General features: G+C 34.9%; 1 pseudogene; it reads left to right on the forward strand.

Moving 5' to 3' along the window:
• Nucleotides 1–725: 725 nt before the first annotated feature.
• On the forward strand, nucleotides 726–17,366 carry LOC114215948 (large ribosomal subunit protein uL2 pseudogene; annotated as a pseudogene).
• The last annotated feature ends 702 nt before the right edge of the window (nucleotides 17,367–18,068 follow it).

An 18,068-nucleotide genomic window follows, 5' to 3' on the forward strand; every position in this document is an offset into this window, starting at 1 on the left:
AATCTTAAAAAAATAAAAAAATGTACTTTAATCATTTTAAAATAGAAAATGATTATTTTTATGAATGTTCTTCCATGATTGACTAGATAAATCAATACACCGAGGAAAGGCACATGAGTCAATGTTGATGCAATGCCTAAACAAAAGCCCTGTTGCTTGATTTTATACCTGTCAATGAGTTGTATGGTATGTATAGAAAAGTATTATATATCCTAGTGCTTCTCTCTTTTCTCCGAAGTACATTAATTATTTCACATTTGGAAACATTTAGAGAAAGTTGATAGAACATATAAAGCATTTAATAAATGTTATAACTTAATGTTATAATTTAACATTTAATAAAATGTACTAATTTTTAACTACCTTTTTTTTTTTTTTTAAGAGAAAGAGTGTGAGTTGGGGGAGAGGCAGAGGAAGAAGGAGAGAGAGAATCTTAAGCAGGCTCCATGCTCAGTGCGGAGCCCGACCTGGGGCTTGATCTCAGGATCCTGAGATCATGACCTGAGCCAAAATCAAGAGTGGGATTCTTAACTGACTGAGCCACCCAGGTGCCTTTTACCTACTAGTTGTCATCATAGTGTGACATAAAAGATGTTGCTCTATCAAATACAGATGACTAAATTAAAGCATCCACCTTGAATTCATGTTGTCCTGTACATAAATATAATCCTTCATGCCCCACATAACTGTACGAAGTGGGATGATTGGAGAATAAACTTGCTGCCATGGTGGGGCTGGGTCTAAGACAACAGACTTACTCACCTCCAGACACTATGAAAGTTTCATGTCCACTAGAAGACAGAGTATCTGAAGGGCATGGCAATGAAGGTAGTAAAAGAAAGCAGTGACTGCTGGAGGTCTAATGTGAAGTACTTTAGAGGTTTCTTTGGAGAATAGTACTGGGTTAGAGAATCCCAGAGGTAGGACACAATTTGCCATCAGTCTGAAGTATGGCTAAAGATTTCCCTAATTTGGGATTCAAAATCAGGACAACATAAAGTCTGCTTTGGACAGTTCCAGCTTATGTGAAGTATCCCGGCATAATTATTAGTGGCACACCCTATCATTCTCAACATTCTCTGGTTTGAAATACAAACTATAGTTTCCGGAAAAGACTTACAAGTTAAAGTCTTTAGTCCAAGGAAAATGGCAAAACCAGGAAGATTGTCAAAACAGTGATCAAAAAAGGAAACAATTGGGATCAGAAGTATGTTTGAAAACAGAGCCTTTAAAACAATGCAAAAACAGTTACAAAGCTAATGAACAATATCAGACTTTAAGTAGCAGGGTTGGATTGGTGTTGGAACTTTAGGATGTCAGGATTGCTCCTAGGCAGTATTTCTTAAGCTCTCTGGTTACTGTAGAAATGCAAGAGGCATCTGGTAAAATGCAGATTCTTAAACCTCACTCCATCCCTACAGAATGAGACTCTCCTAAGGTGGACATGGAATTAGCATTTTAAATAATCTTCCTGATGATTCCTATTCACACTGAAGTATAAGAACTATTGTAACAGAGATGAGAGAGGGACCAGCAGTTTGAAAGAAACAGATGCCATCTAAAATTTTGTGAAGGTGGATTGGTCGAATATAAATTACAATTAATACATAAAGTTAAAGAATCTGTAAGCTGTCCTTATGAGGCTTGGGTGATTTTAATTTTTGCATTATATTTTTTAAATTGGGCAGTCATGTCCTGAATATAATAGAAAGATTATGATAGATCAAGAACAGGATTTATTGGTTAGTCATATCTTACTGCATAAAAGTTTTCCTAAACAAATGATATAAAGGGAAAGATGCCTTAAGGAAAAATGGCAACTCAAATGGAAAAAAAAAAAAAAAAAGAAGAGTAACCCAAACTATTTGTAGCTCTTCTGAGAGAATTGGACCAGATATGATTTCTTAAAATAGAAATCTCTGTGAAAATTTATTGGAGGGAAAGAGACATAATATACTCAAAGTATTTAAGTTACGATATTCTGGATATTAGGCAATACGTTTCATAGAAACTGAGGGAATTTGTGTTCAAGTCAGCAATGACACTTCATCCACTTCAACCTTTGTATTCAAAAGGTGTTCACACCAGCAGTGCTGACTTGTTTTTTAGATTCCAATCAAACAAACAAAAACACAGAAACAGACTTATAAATACAAAGAACTAACTGCTGGTTGCCAGAGGGGAGGGAGGTGGGGGGGATATACAAAATAGGTGAAGGAGATTAAGAGGTACAAAATTCCAGTTATAAAATAAATAAGCTACGGCATGAAAAATACAGCGAAGGAAATGTAGTCATAATATTGCAATAATGTATGGTGACAAATGGTAACTACACTTATCATGGGAGCATCGTGCAATGTATAGAATTGTCAAATTACTATGCTGTATACCTGAAACTTACATAACATGGTATGTCAACTATATTTCAATAATAAAAATTAAAAATGAAATGCAGCATCTCCAGTCCCACCTCAGGCCTCCTTGATCAGAACCTATATTTTAATCCCCACATCATTCATAGGTGCATTAAAGTTTGAGAAGCACAGCTCTACAAGCAGAAGGGTCTGACCTGACAAAAATTCACTTGTATTTGGGAAGCCAAATCATAGTGGAAAATGGAGGGTTAGAATGAGTCTACTAAAATATTATTTTTCAATGATAACATTTTATTTCAGTCGTGCTATGATTCTAAAATACTTGCAAGAAAATCTGTTATAAAAGCAAAAGTATCTTGCTGGCAGCTCAGGTAATTCAGAGGCAGGGTGGTGCCCTCACAGTAGCCTGAAGTCTTGTCTGTGATGTGGGGCTATCAAAGTAAAAATTTAGAAATGTACTTTATCATAAATGACAGTATAGTAAGCAAAATCAGATCATTGGCATCAAGTGTCTATACACCAGTATTGGTTCAGAGTGCATTTTGTGTCTATGAGCTTTCAAGAGCTCATTGGCAGAGTTTTGTTTCTGGAAGAAAAAGATGTAACTCACATAAATGCCATAAGAAAAGACAAAGTGAAAAATCAAGGAGATAGATTTCTTTGAATCTGAAGAGAGATGACATATTTACAAAATTATCTTTAGTCTGTAATAATGACTTCTTCATATGTTTATGGAAAGAAGACAGATTACATAAATATTGTTAGTTAGAAATCTAGTCAACTCCTCAATTAAAGGGAAGCTGATAGAAAAGAGGTCACAGATAAGTCACAATCACAGTGAACACAAACTAATCAAACATTATAAAACATGGATTTAATATCAGCCTATTGGTTTCAAAATTATGCCCATTATCTCAGCAGTTTAGATCAGCATTTCCCAAAGAGTATTCTGTTGAACCTTAGTGCCTCCCTGTACATTCCCCAACACCCCCAAATGCTAGCTTACAAAGGGATTTTTATGGAGCAGAATGTATGGGTAACACTGCATATTTTGCTCCCTTATCATTGACCAAATGTTTATGGGATAACTTATAACCTAGTGTATGTTAGGCATTATATATTAAAAGCTATGAGTAGACTTGAATAGGGAGACCTGCTTAATTTTGCTCAATTCGGGGTTTTTCAGGAGTTGACTGCAGAACTTTTTCATGAAGCATCAACTAAAGCTAGTTCCTAAACATGTTAGGAAAGGAGAACTGGGTAACAAAAGGGAAAGTCATGCTCTTGTTCCCTCACTATAGCATTTTTTCTTCTTTTCACCATTGGGTCTCATGTGGTTACTGTTCTTCATGCTTCACATCTCTGGCTCACAGGCACCATGATTACTCCTAAGCCACAGAGTCTGAAGGCTCTGATTACTTTACCTCCTGAGCAATTCTAAGTAAATCTTTGTTTATTCCATATTAATCCATTAAATACTACTCTTTATATCTGTTATTGATGAAATCAAACTAGAGTTCATCTTTCATGGTTCTCTTAAAAAAAAGTTTTTTGTTTCTTTATTTTTATTTCATTCTTCTTGAAGAACTTGACATGGATGCCAAAAAAATAATTTACCCTAATTTTCTTTTTCAATTACAAACCGTTAGTTTCTTTATTCCATATTGTATTGGGAATCATATAACACATTCCCTTTGCTCTGGTTATTCAAAACTTCAAATTTTTGTTGAGTGGCAAGTATAATGCCCTTTTCTTTGAAGTTTATGTAGCAATAAACACATATGGTATCCAAAGGTTACTAAAAGACCCAAACAATAGACATCTTCTAATATGGGTACATTTTTGTGGATTTATAACAATTTTATTATTTTTTATATTTTATAAATTATTTTTTGGTGATGAATAACAAAAATTTAAATTCACTTCCACTGGGGCACCTGGGTTGCTCAGTTAGTTAAACTTCTGACTCTTGGTTTCATCTCAGGTCATCATCTCAGGGTTGTGGGATTAAGCCCTTTGTCAGGCTCTACGCTCTGCTGAATCTGCTGGAGATTCTCTCTCTCTCTCCCTCTCCCTCTCCTCCTCCTCTGCTCATGTGCTCGTGCTCTTTCTCTTGCTCTCACTCTCTCTAAAATAAATAAAATCTTTCCAAAAAATTCACTTGGCATAATATACCAATATACTATTATGGATCAGAAAAGTATGTGTTTTACTGATGTACTTATGCCTCCATTTGTTTTTATCCCACATACAACTTGCATAAGTAAAACTAATGATCTGTTCCAAAATATATCATTTATAAAAAGGTATCAATTTTGTATTGTGAAAAGTAATCTTTTGTATTATATGAGTTTTAAATTATTTTGAAGCCCTTCAAATACATAGTTTTATTTATACAATTTTAGAACCTTTGGAAATTCTATATAACCTACTCTATTGATAATAATTGATACTTTAAAAGGGTTACAGACCTTATAGCTATCACTATAGAAAATATTTAGATTCTGGCTTACTGAATGGCTCTAATTCAGGATTCAGAAATGTAATGATAAAACTGGTAAGCAATAAGATAAATTAAAAGACAGTATTTTCTTTAAGATATTATTCTACAAGAACTTACCCAAATATAAATCTTGATAAAGTGATCTACTCAGGAACTATTTACTTGCTTAATTATGAAATATGAGCACTGAAATGAATGATAGTCCCCAGACATATTTATAATGTCTCTTTGGAATTTATGTTTTCCCAACCAATAGAGAGTGTTGTCATGAATTAAAATGAGCACTTAAATTACTATATCTGAATCATGTCTAAATAATCTAAATTCATTGGTATGAGATTTGAAATAAATATGAATCTTGAGAGGTAGCATGTTCTGTTTACTCATTTAAGTAACATTTATTAAATGTCTATTATATGCCATGCACTGAATAAAATTGACACCTATATAAACAAGACATGGTTTGAGTAAGTCATAGACACAAATAATTACAATGCAATATGATAAGCGCTAAGATAAATGTTATATTAAGTATCATTAGCCGCTGCTAAATGGCCAATAAGTACATTTTAAGTAAAAATACTTGTGTTCCTATAGGAATAGAAATAATGAGATGGATTCATTCATTCATTCAGCATGTAATTACTGAGCACCTACTTTGTACCAGGCACCTGAAAATACGTAAGAAAGCAAAATTTCAAATATGTCTTCTGCCCTGGAGATTGAACTCCAGAGGTATGAAGAAAAATTCCTTATAAGTAATATGAGTATTAAAGGATAAGGAGTAATTCAGTAGATAGAGCAAAGTACGGGGGAGAGAAAGAGAGAGAAAAAGAATTAAGAATGATAAAAAATAAATGAAATTGGATTCTAACTTTACCATTATTTTGAGAGAATCTGAAAAGTTAAATCATCCATGCATCTTTTCCTTTATGTGCAATTCTGCAGGTAGCAATATTTTAAGGTTTTTAAGAGCTGTGGATAGAAGAGAGTATAGTTTTGGGGATGCTAGTAAACTAATTGAAAAGAAGAGTCTCCCCTATATTAAGCCTCTAATCAAGTTGCTTATACTTTTAATAGACTTGGCAGTGTCACTATCTGAAGAAGAATGTTTCCTTTGGAGCAGTAACTCTAATTAATTTACATAACAGGTGCCTTAACTGAATAATTCAAGGGTGGTTTCTTCTTAGGAATAAGGACTATGAATCGAAGATCAGTGGTTCCAAAATTCTGGTCCACAAACAAGCTACAGCAAAATGGTTAGGGTTTAAAATACAAACAAACAAACCAAATCAAACCAAAACTGTAGAAACACTACTGATTCCCCATCCTCCAAAATTGGGATTCTGATTCATTAGTTGTATGGGTGGGCTTAGGACACAATTTTTTTAAAGATTTTATTTATTTATTTGAAAGAGAGAAAGAACATGAGTGGGGGGGAGGGGCAGAAGAAGAAGGACAAGCAGATTCCCCACTGAGCAGAGAGCCCGATGCGGGGCTCAGCCCCAGGATCCTGAGATCATGATCTGAGCCGAAGTCAGATACTTAACTTGACTGAGCCACCCCAGGCATTTTTTTAAGCTACCCAGAATATGCTGTTGTGTGGACAGACTTTGAAACTATTACTGAAGAATTAGTTATGACCACCCAGATTCAGGAATTTCAAATGGAAGAGGAATGAATAAGATCATTTACTGGGACTCTGAATCTAGTAATCAGAATGCATATCTTTTTTTTTTTTTTTTGAAGATTTTATTTATTTATTTATTTGTCAGAGAGTGAGAGAGAGCACATGCACAGGCACAAGCAGGGGGAGTGGCAGGCAGAGGGAGAAGTAGGCTCCCCGCTGAGCAAGGAGCCTGATGCAGGCTTGATCCCAGAACCCTGGAATCGTGACCTGAGTCAAAGGCAGATGCTTAACTGATTGAGCCACCCAGGCCTCCCCAGAATGCTTATCTTAACCAGGGTTTTCCTAGGTATAGCCTGGTATGTGGTAAGCACTTAATATTATTATTTGTTGAATGAATGAGTGAACTTGGACTATTCTGATCTACTAAATGTAAGTGTGTGTGCAAGTATACATATGTGTAATCTACATTTTAACCACCTAAGATTAGTCATTTCTGCGGATTGTTAGCATTTCTTCATCTAAGGAAGCTAGAGTCATGATCTAAGGTTGATCAGTATCCTGTCATATATCAATTTCTTTCTAGACTCATGCCCTTCTCTTTGGTTGCAGAATCTCTGAGAAGGAAAAAAAATAATCATCATCCACCTTTAATTGCTTTACATAGCAACTCCAGTGATTTTTGGCAGGGAAAAATCCAATTTTCTTTTGGACCTTACCACAAAGAAATCCAAATACACATTCTTTTTACTGACTTTTTTAAACTTTAAATTATTCCTCTAAGTGTCAAGTTCAGAAAGACCACCATTCTTTGTAACTGAGGAGGCCATTTGAGTTCCAACGCAGAGAAAAAAATGAACTCTCTTCATCCTTCTCTGAATGTATCATGGGAATAATGCCAGAAATCTTGGAAAGGGCCTATCTAAGAATAATAAAATAATAATGAAGGCATTAATAATATTAACTAATTATAGAGTTTTAAAAAACAGGACAGATAAGATAAATTTAGAATAATCTATATTTGGTTTGAAAGAACTAAGGGAGGATGGTGACATGATTTTTGCCTTTAGGCTTAGAGAGGCATATTTTCAGAACAATTTAAATAGTTTTTTCTAAAGAGACAAATTATGCTTACATTTATTAATTTGTCTGGAAAATGCCATAGATAGTTTAATCCTGTTTTATATATGGGTGACCTGAGGCAGATTGTGTGGGTTTTCTGGAAACAATCCAGCAGAATATAAAATCATTTGTGCTTTAATATTGGATTGGTATCTGTCATTAAGTTTAAGACTCTGTTATTACTCAAATAAATGCTTACTTATCACCAACTATAGGTAAGTCACTATGCAAAAAATGGCAATAATATATGAAACATTAATTCCTGTCCTCAACAAGTTTATAAATAACAAAAGGAGAGTTGTATTTAAAAATCTGAATTTCTCTAAGAGTGTTAAGCTCTCATCAGTCATACACACTAATTTGATTTAATTTAGTAAGATTATCTCTAACCAAAATATATAATGGAAAGAAGCTCTAGATTGGAATCTGTTATTTACTTTAACAGATTGCATCTTTTCCATCTCTCTGGGCTCCAGTTTTGTAATCTAAAAAATAAAGGAGAATGAATAGGTTTTCACTAAGTTGCTTACTTACTTTAAAAGTTTCTATTACAGCATGTTCATGTTTGTGTGTATACAATATCGGTTTGCAAGATTCTCTTAACTGGAGAATGCCAGAATTGAAAAATTCTAGGTTCAGTTCATATACTAACTAGTTGTATGACTGTGGTTGAGTCACTGAAAGTGTTGAACCAGGTGATACATAAGGTCATTTCCAGCTTTAACTAAATAGTCTCAGTGGTTAAAGAGATGGAAAGGCTAGATCATTAGCAAAAGTATATAAACAAACACATATAGGAAACTGCAAAACTAGGAGTACAAAAATTCTTGCTCTTTCTCTGCTGCAAGGAAAGGAACACACACACACACACATATACACACACACCTTGGACCTGTGAACACCAGTCTTAAACATGGTAGTTTCTTAATAAATACTGAAAAAATGGATGAAAAAAACAAGTGCCTTTGTGTCTTGAAGTCTGCAGCCAAATTTGGAAGAGGGTGAAAGTCAGATTATATTGGCATAGAGGGTTCTGGGATTCTGGGATCAGATCTGAGGGTGTCTTTAGTCACGCAAGAGAGCATTTCCCTAAAGACCCCAAAATATTCCAGTCACTATGATCTCAGACATTCTGTCTCCCATAGGTGACTCAAGGATGTTTCAAAGAGTTTTTGTGACATAGCATATAGAAGTGCTTTTTTTTTTTTTTTTTTAAGCTAAGGAGCCTAATCGTTGAATCACTGCAAGCAATTCACCAAGTATTTGGCCAAGAGAAAGAAAAAACTTTTATTTAAATCACCATATACAATGAGCATAATTTTTATGTTTATTAGAAAACTTATTGTGTATGCTTAAAGACAAAGGACTTTAAAATCCTTTGACTTTTAAATGCTTCATATTTCAGAATGACTTGTTAGAAAAAAATAACAGTGATCTTAATACAAATGCAGAATGATAAATATGATGTAACAGTAAGAATCATGGTATGTAAACCTTTGCTTTTTGACCTGGGATATTTTATGGACATATTTCTTCACCAGTAATTGTCTTAAAATGCATGCAAACAACTACTTTGGATACTAAAAGCATCCTAATTTGGGGCCCACAGTCCCTAAATTACATTATCATGGATAAAAACCCAGCAAGTTACTACCCTGGCTGTTTGGGCCTCCAGTTCTCTTCTCCTCTATCAAAGGCTTTATTGGAGAGCCCTATTTGTCACCTTGTTCGAGATGTATAGGCAGAACACTTCATCTGGAATGTCTCGTTTGTTGCCAAATAATTAGGCCCATAGGTCATTGATAAACAACTTTATTTGGAAAAAAATAGGGAAAACTGTTTCTATGTGTTTGTTAATCCCCCACAGAAATGTGTGCTTTTAGTTAGTGATGATACTTCATTTCACACCTTTATCTCTGTGCTGCATTTTAACTCAGTTTTGGTAACATGGCTTTTACTTACAGTCTCTCCTAAGCTGCTAGTCATAAAACTTCAATACACAGCAATGCTAAATTATAAAAAACACATTTACTGCTAACTCTCTGATAAACTTAGCAACAAAGAAGCAGCTGGTACTTTATTGCTTACAACTTCCTATGTATTTCCCCAAAGTTCCAGCTAAACAAGAATACATTTATGTTTTATTTTTTTCTAATTACAAAAGAAAAACAGAGTCAGGAATTGATGAGTTTCAGATTTAAAGCATTTCTGTTGTAATTGTCAGGCAATCAATTAACCAATTTCTGAAGGATTTAATCTCTGTTTTACTGTTATGTTTCTCATTTCCTTCAGTTTTATCCTTCTAAGTGGAAAGCCTTTTTTATTTCTTTTCATTTTTCAGAGAGAGAATTCATTCACTGTAGGGATGAGCCAGACAAATACAATTTAAATATAGTCTGCATGAGAATGTTTTCCATATTTAAAATCTACAAATCTTTTTTTTATGGACTATCCCTAGATTCATACACTCTATCAGGAATTACTACAGTTTAAGGGCTCAAAGGGATTAGACAGAAGAAAGTATATTAAGAATGATATACATGTATCCTAAAAATGAGTGAAGTTTCTAACATGAAATACATATGCATTAATTATTCATTATTTACTTTCAGTAATTTTGGAACTACATTATGCCAACATTATTATTATTTATTCTACAAGTCAGGGCCTAAGATAGGCTTTTGGGGTGCTAGTAAGATTTTGCTTCATGTCTTGAGTAGTGGTTACATGGATGTGGTCACTTTGTGTTTATTCATTAAGCTGTACAACTCTAACTTGTGTACTTTTCTCTCTGAAGGTTATACCACAACTTCCAGGGCTTGGGGAGAGGTAAATTCCTGAGCTGTGGCAACGTTAGGGTCTGGACATCTCAAATTGTCCAAGATCATCTTTCTGATATTTAGTAAAAATGAATGCAATATTTCCCATCCCTTTACACACAGATAACCAATATTACTTTTAGAAAACCTGATATGAACATTCTCTGCTGTTGTGCTTTAATGAAGAATTCTAATCTTCTCATAACAAGAAATTACGGTTAGTACTAAGATCCTAGTTATAGAATTTGGATAAATGTTAACAAGATCCAGCTTTTTTAAATTTATGTCTTATTAGTTATATTCTGGTATTCATTAATTTACCAAAAACATATAGAATCCCTATTATGTTGCAGATACTATTCTGTGAATGCAGTAATATAATGAATCAAACAAAAGAAAAATAACCAGTTCTGCCCTTAAGCTGTTCTAGGTTTTGTTATAATACTGATATTAAACACAATGATAGAGTTTAATAATCAAGCTTTATATACACTAGATGTTTTGAGATTGGAGGCCTGACAGAACTAGTCCTGCTTGGTTCAGTCTGTGATATCATCACCAACAAATTATATCTGAACTGAGACTTCAGGGATGAATAAAGAAATATATCATTTGATATTATAGGAAGTTTGGAATTAATGCAGATTATTGTCCACAGTTTTGATATTGTTACCTGTCATTCACAATGTTGGCTTCAAATCTTAGTTCTGGTCATCTTTGTGATTATAAGCTGCCTAAAAGAATTATAATAGCATGCTTCCTTTTCCATGTCCAACAGGAGAGGGGGAAAAAAAGTCACAATTCATTAGTTCACGAAGAGTGTCATATACTTAGGAGAATCATATGGGTTGATGGATACTTGAACATTTCAGGATTCTGTGATAAAGGTAGAAGGAAGGTATGAGGAATGTGAAGGGATGGCTTCTGACCAGGCAGTCAACAACTTCTATCACAATGGAGTTCTTAAATACAGCCATCAATGAATAGACTCCAGAGAGGCCATGGTTTCCTGAAATGATGTTAACATTTTTATCTGTGCATATATTCATTTTTCTGGGGAAAGGACCAAATCTTTTAACATATTTTCAATGTGCTATATGACTAACAAATTGAAAATCAACGCTTTAAAAAATGGGATGGAGAATAATCATAATATTCTCTTGTAACATTTTTACTTTATGAATATATTACTTTATTTCGTGCTAATAATGTTTTTGGTAGGCTGGTAGTACCTACATTATTTTCATCAGCATCATCGTCATCATCACCACTATCACGCTATATTATTATATTTTCAGAGATGCAGTAAGTTTCCCAAGGCCACACAGCTGATGAGATCGCTGGGTTTGTTAGGAATTATCACTCACTATTGAAAGATTTTTCTTTACTGTTTGCTTCAATAGAGAGTAGAGAAGGAATAAACAACAATCTCAACTCATTTCCCATATTACCTTTCCTAATTCAATGTTTTTTTGAAAGGTATGACAAAGTTCTTAAAATAGTCTTTGCTTTAAATCTTGGATAAAATCAGAATTAGACAAATAATTTTCATCAAAAGCAAATGGGCTCAGAATAATGGCTAATTTGGGGAAAATAAAGTTCCAATTAAGAATTATTAAATAAGTAAAAACATAGTACATGAATCTATATATAATCATTTAGTTTAAAAAAGAGCCTTTCGGTGGGGGAATGATTAAAATGCAATGATGAATGTATCTAAGCAGTTTTCCAATATGGAAATATGTGGAAAGCAATCCTTAAATTTGTGTTCATTGGATAAGTATTTCCAGACTATAAAGGATTACTCTAACTCAAGTAGAAAAATTAGAATTGTTTATTTTAAATGTGAGTTAACAATCCAATTTTTATTCAGTCAAGCAATCAGCTCCCTTTTTTTTTAAAGTACTGATTTCAAGAGTAATGTTATTTCTTTTTTCAGGTAGGCATAATAACATTTAACAGAGATATTAGCAAGCAGCTAGTTCTGCTTACCATATGTATATAAAGTGATGTGATATGCTATTCTGGTGCTACATGTCAAAGTGTTTGTACTGAATGCTTCCATAATGTCAATAATGATCCACTATTCAAAATTAGATGTAGCCCCAATTTCTCAAATGCTTGAGTGATCATTTTCTTTAGTAATTGAGTTCCTCATAGAATTCCACTGCTCTGATTACTTGCTCAGTAATCTAAGCATATTAATTTGAAAAGCTGCATAAGCGTGTGGCCAGGATAATGGCAGTGAAGTAATTGCAAGGAAATCTTTTACAACAGACTTATTTTCATCTAATAAACTCTTCCCTGATGGTTAAACAGCATGCAATGAATGTGATATGAGTTCTAAAATGTATGTGTGTTAAAATGTCTGTTGAGATAGTTGAAGACTAGATATTCAAGAAGACAATCATTTAAAAAATGTTTTTAAAATAGTGTGTGTGTGTTTCTTTTCAGCTTATTAGGAGGTCTGGATTTTAAGAGAAAGGCCAGTAATTTGTTGAGTGTCCATCAAGTGCCCCAAATTATGCTAGATACCTTTCCTCTGTTGTCACAGGTAACCCTCACATCAACATTGCATAAAATATTTTACTGTCTCTGTTACACAGATAATGAAAAAGGAACCCAGATTGGTGATGTTACTTGCCCAAAGTTGTAAGTCTAGATCTCAGGTCAGTTCTGTCTGATTCTAAACCAATCCATTCTTTGGTTTCTGCCTCATCATGAAAGATTAGCTGTAATTAATTCTAGGGCTATATTCCAGCATTTTAAAAATTGATTATTTATTTATAAAATTTTTTATTGAAATATAATTGACATATAATATACCCTGTTAGTTTCAGGTGTAAATCATAGTGATTTGATATTTATATATATTATGAAATGATCCCCATGGTAAGTCTAGTGACCATCTGTCACCAAAGTTATTACAATATTATTGACTATATTCCCTATGAGATACATTACAGCCCCATGACTTATTTATTTTATAACTGAGAGTTTGTATTTCTTACTCCCCTTCACCTATTTCATCTGCCTGCCCCTCCCCTCCCCTCCCCCCAACCTCAGCCCCTTCTGGTATTTGACAGTTTCCTGTGTATATGAATCTATTTCTATTTTGTTTGTTTTTTAGATTCCACATAAATGAAATCATATGGTTTTTGTCTTTCTCTGACTTATTTCACTTAGCATAATACCCTCTAGGTCCATCCATGTTGTCACAAATGTCAGAGTTTTACCTTTTTTTTTTTTTTTAAGTAGGTTCCATGCCCAGCGTGGAACTCAGTGCAGGGCTTGACCTCACAACCCTGAGTTCAAGACCTGAGTTGAGATCAAGAGTCAGACGCTTAACTGACTGAGCCACCCAGGCACCCCAAGGTTTTATCCTTTTTATTGGCTGAATAATATTCCTGTGTGTGTGTGTGTGTGTGTGTGTGTGTGTGTGTGTGTATATACACACCACTTTATCTAGTGATAAGCACTTCCATATCTTGACTATTGTAAATAGTGTTGCAAGGAGCACAGGGGTACATATCTCTTTGAATTGGTATTTTTGTTTTCTTCAGATAGATACCCAGAAGTGGAATTGCTGGATTTTATGGTATTCTATTTCTAATTTTTTGAGGAACATCCATAGTTTTCCATTGTGCTGCACCAATTCCAGCATTTTACATATATGTATAAGAGCTCAAGTTTCAAAGTTCAGAATTAGATAATGACTCCTAAGAGGAGAGGAGGATTATAAATGTTGTATCTATTCTGTGTAATCTGTAAACATGCATTATACCCTTAAATCACAATATTCTCTATTAGTTAGATGGTTCTTCTTAAACTGTCCATCACAACAAGGCAGAACTCTATATGTGTATCTATTTTTATAACAAGTACAGTTTATTGACTATTAGCTCTTAGGAGGAATGATGAAGAATGCATTTTTTGGTTGGTTTTCCATAAATGATACCAGCAAGACATCTAATTCACTGTGAATATTCAAAGAGTATTTCTAATGCCTTATTGTGCTTGAAAAATTCTGAAGTTTAAGCCCAACTGTTAGCAAGAACACAGGTATTATTGTTGTTTTTATTTTAAATTCTGACCCTAAAGGCAGTTTACTACCTTAAATTTCATTAGATTCTGCTTAAGTGAAGCCCTTGTCAACTTCTGTGGAAACAAATTTATTCGGGAGGCATTTGCTTTACTTTATTTCCTTAGAGAATCTATAGTCCCTCAGTTCATTAACTTAGTTGCTTTTTAACTACCTTAAGCATAAGTAAGGCCTTATTTTGTCAAATTATACAACAGTAAAACATAAAAGTTGAAACGCTGGGGCGCCTGGGTGGCTCAGTCATTAAGCGTCTGCCTTCAGCTCAGGTCATGATCCCAGGGTCCTGGGATTGAGCCCCGTGTCTGCCTCCCTGCTCCGCGGGAAGCCTGCTTTTCCCTCTCCCACTCCCCCTGTTTGTGTTCCCTCTCTTGCTGTGTCTTTCTCTGTCAAATAAATAAATAAAATCTTAAAAAAAAAAGTTGAAACGCTGTGATAAAATAACACACGTATAGTATTAATAAAAGCATGTTTATAGTAGCCCTCAGACTGAAATGTAGATTACCACATTGGTCTATACTGCTATTCTAATGATCTCATATTAAAATTCTATAATGAAGTTTTTGATTTAGTTTCTGGTAACAGGACCTATTGCTTCTTTTCATACCTGGGTTTAAAAAATAAACATATAAATAAAATATAACAAAATGATTAGCTCAGGTTTTATTTTGTTGTGTTTTGTTACTCAGGAAGATTTTGGAATCAAGTAATAATAATATTATATTGCACTTTACAATTTTCAAGTCACTTTATAATAATCATTTGATTCTCACAACAGCACAGCGATGTTATTATGTAGGGCAGGTAATCATCATCCACTTGTGGCTAAAAAGGAACTTGGCCCCGGGGCTGGCAAAGCTTGGTGAGAAATAGGGTAGAGCCTAAGAATGGTGACTTCTTTCCTTGTCATTACCCCAGTTTTCTGTGTCCGCAGTGTTTGTCTCCTGGATAGCACCCTCAGGCCTTTTTCCTTATCCTCACTCCCAGTGACTCCCACCCTTTCTGCTCCTCAAGCTCCTGGGACTCAGGACAAAATAGCCTGAATCTTGTTTTCTCTGACATGTAGACACATTTTTCCTTTAGTCCTTTCAATGTGAAAATCCTACAGTTAAAATGATTTTACTTTTTCCTTGCCTCTAGAGCTCTAAAAATGGAAGAAGTGGTGAGAGACTGGAGAATCAGAGTACATATTCTCTAAATGCCTTATTTCTTATTTGTTCACTATTACTAAGAGGGGAAAAAAAAAGAGGTCTGAACTTAAACTGTATTTCATTCCCCTGAGACAGTAGGTAAGGAATGCGGTAGGCTAATTCCTGGCATCCCCAGAAAAGAAGAAGAAGGAAAAAAAAAAAAAAATAGGTGACTGGGAAATCTGTCAGGCAGATTTACCCAATCAGGAGATACCAGCCTTTCTTTATCCCACATACCTGAATCCTCATCCTTAACTGTCCCTTGTCACCTCAGTTTATAACTCCATCACTTCCACTTGCTCACAACAGCACACCTGCATTCTTAGGATGCAGAAACAGTTGCTTTGGGCTATGTTGGAGGAAAATCCCACTGTACCTGTCTGAAGGGATAGTGAGGATGTTGGAATTCCTAAACAGATCTTGAAAAGGTGAGAGAATACATTGTGTTTCTGGCCCTTTGTTATGCAACTCCAAATGAATTTATCCTGGTGATGTAGTTGTTTAGCACTCCCACAGACAAGTATGTGTCGCGTGTTGTAGCTTGAGAAAAGGGCTGGCATTGTTTACATAAAGAGATAAATTCTAACTTACTGTTTATTGACTTGGGAATCCGTCTTTGGGGGGAAAAACAGGAGGCATATTACTTGAGAAAAACATAGATATTTGAGCTTCAGTCTTAATCAAAAACTGAAAAGTGTTGGATAAAATGTACTTATATGCTTCACATTTAAGTTTCACAGCTTCTTGTGACAAGTAATATGCCCCTTATACAAAGTTGTTCTTCCACTGGTCTTGCTATATTCAGTTATAGCTAGCTTTGAGTTTTTACATGGATTTGAATGTTTGGGTTTGCTACAGAAAGTTCGTTAAGAAAGGTTGCATTTAAAACTTGCTTGGAAATTGTGAGAAAGCTGGGCAAGTACTTGTTTTAAAACAAACAAATGTAAACACAGAACAAAAAGAAAAAAAAAAATAACCCCCAATACAAAAATAACAATGGCAATGGCAGCAAAATAAGCCAGAACAAAGGAAACCTAGGTAAGGTGAATTAAAGGGCTGGGACATGTTTAAAATGGAGATACTGGAAGAGGGGAGGGCTCTTGTTCACTATTATTAATCATTTGAAGGCTCTGAGTATGAAAAATGAAATAGACCTATTTTGTTTGGCAAAGCGAAAGTAAAAACAACAGGTAGAAATTATTGCAGGTTGATACATTTTTTAACCAGGGCAAGTTGGCCCGAGCCTCCGGAAACTATGCCACTATAATCTCCCACAACCCAGAGACCAAGAAGACCCGACTGAAGCGCCCTCAGCCTCAAAGAAGGTCATTTCTTCAGCCAACAGAGCTGTGGTCGGTGTGGTGGCTGGAGGTGGCCGCATTGACAAGCTCATTCTGAAGGCTGGCCCTGCCTACCACACGTATAAGGCAAAGAGGAATTGCTGGCCACGTGTGCTGGGTGTGGCCATGAACCCTGTGGAGCATCCTTTTGGAGGTGGCAACCACCAGCACATTGGCAAACCTTCTACTATCTGCAGAGATGCCCCTGCTGGCCACAAAGTGGGTCTTACTGCTGCCCGCCAGACCGGGCATGTTCAGGGAACCAAGACTGAGCAGGAGAAGGAGAACTAGGGCTGAGGGCCTCAGTGAAGTCTGTCCTGTCACTAAAAAAAAAAATAAATAAATAAATACATAAATAATAAATAAAAATAAAAGAGGAAGAGAAAGAAACTTCTAGTCCTTAGCTTGGTCCCACAAAATAAACTACCTCTATTGGTAGTAAGTTCAATACTTATATTGGAGGTAACATAGATCATAGTGATGTAGCTAGGATCGTTGAACTTGGATCATAAGTCTGAAATGTCTATGATCCCATGACTCTGATACAAAGAGAACATTGAAGAATTGCACACATTAGTTTCCTTGGCATGCTTAACCATGACATGTGGCAAAATACCACCAACTAGCAAAGCTATGCGAATCTTCTTCAGCTTCCTCCTTCTCCATTCTATACTATAGTGGGTAAGAAGGCCAGTAGTTTCAGCTTCCAGAGAGAAATATCCTGGTGAGCCCTACATGATTAAAAAAAAAAAAAAAAAGAAAAAAGTTTAAACAGAATCTTAGAAAACATGTTTCTGTTCAGTAGATTTACTTATTATAATATAATAGCAATCTACTTTGGGTTTAAGGCAACTCTTTTCAACTCTAGTCGAATAAGTCAACTTCATTTTTCCTACAAACCAAAAAACAACTATTGTCTTGTTCCCACCTGTCAAAAAGTCTTAGGTGAAAACTGCAAGGAAGATATCTTGTTACATTTTTTTGTTGTTCTTT

Source organism: Eumetopias jubatus, unplaced genomic scaffold, assembly GCF_037043125.1.
Source record: "Eumetopias jubatus isolate StellerSeaLion01/CBP00866 unplaced genomic scaffold, mEumJub1_p1.0 scaffold_3, whole genome shotgun sequence".
NCBI classification, from domain to species: domain Eukaryota; kingdom Metazoa; phylum Chordata; class Mammalia; order Carnivora; family Otariidae; genus Eumetopias; species Eumetopias jubatus.